We start from the raw sequence: 960 nt of genomic DNA on the forward strand, positions 1-960 counted from the left end.
TTCCGTTTCATTTCCTTCTCTTCTCGGAATTATTCGTAATAACCTGCGCCTATACACGATGGCGTGAAAAATAGAATCTGCATGAGTCGAACTGGGTTATGAGAAACAGCCGCCGCAGTGTTCTGTGGACAAACAACAGGATTCGGGGAGGAAGAACTGCGCAGTGTGATTTATACTGAACTTCACTGGTATTTCCATACAGAGGTTTAGCTTCTGCTGCCAGTTCAATCAAATCGGTCCAGCTCTGTCACTTCTTTGAGGAGTTGGGCGCATGGGAGGGCAACGGGCATGAAATTATACCTACAGTCTACTGCCTCTAGTTCCGTCTTACTTAAATTCAGTCCTTCACATTTACGCCCCCACGCCACCCCACCCCGTCCGTCCCCCCACCCACCCACTATTTCAGCAACATACTCAATTTCAAATGCTAAATATGAAGCCCTTCCTAAATTTAGAACACTTAATTGTAGTGTTTGCTTCGGAAACGGCTTTGCATAAAGTTCATTTCAGGTGTTTCGTGTCTGTAGCGTCAGCCGTGCTTCTGATTCCAGCGGTCATGAGTTTTACAGTGTAGAGATTCTTATTCTTCCACTTCTTATTATTATTCTTAATAGCCTGGATTGAAAGCTGATTGGTTTTTAGGATGCACGGTCATCCAGAAGCATGGGCGTAACCACGCATTCTTTGGGGAGGTCGTGTCCCCCCCAGTGTTGAGGAAATACCAATCTGTTCCCCCCAATATACGGTAGAAAATATTTTCTATATGCCCCCCTTTAATGAACCCTGCCAACGGATCTGTCTTCTCTTCATCGATTCTATTTATTTCTGTCTGTTCCGTTTTAATATATTTCCATTTGTTAAGGAAAATAGGTGTGCCCCCCCCCTCCCCCCCCCCCCCATCCAATTGTACACTTGGTTGCGTCCATACTCAACGCCAGTTCGTTGAAATATTTTAGCAGC

This window comes from Ictalurus furcatus, chromosome 6, assembly GCF_023375685.1.
Source record: "Ictalurus furcatus strain D&B chromosome 6, Billie_1.0, whole genome shotgun sequence".
Taxonomy (NCBI): Eukaryota; Metazoa; Chordata; class Actinopteri; order Siluriformes; family Ictaluridae; genus Ictalurus; species Ictalurus furcatus.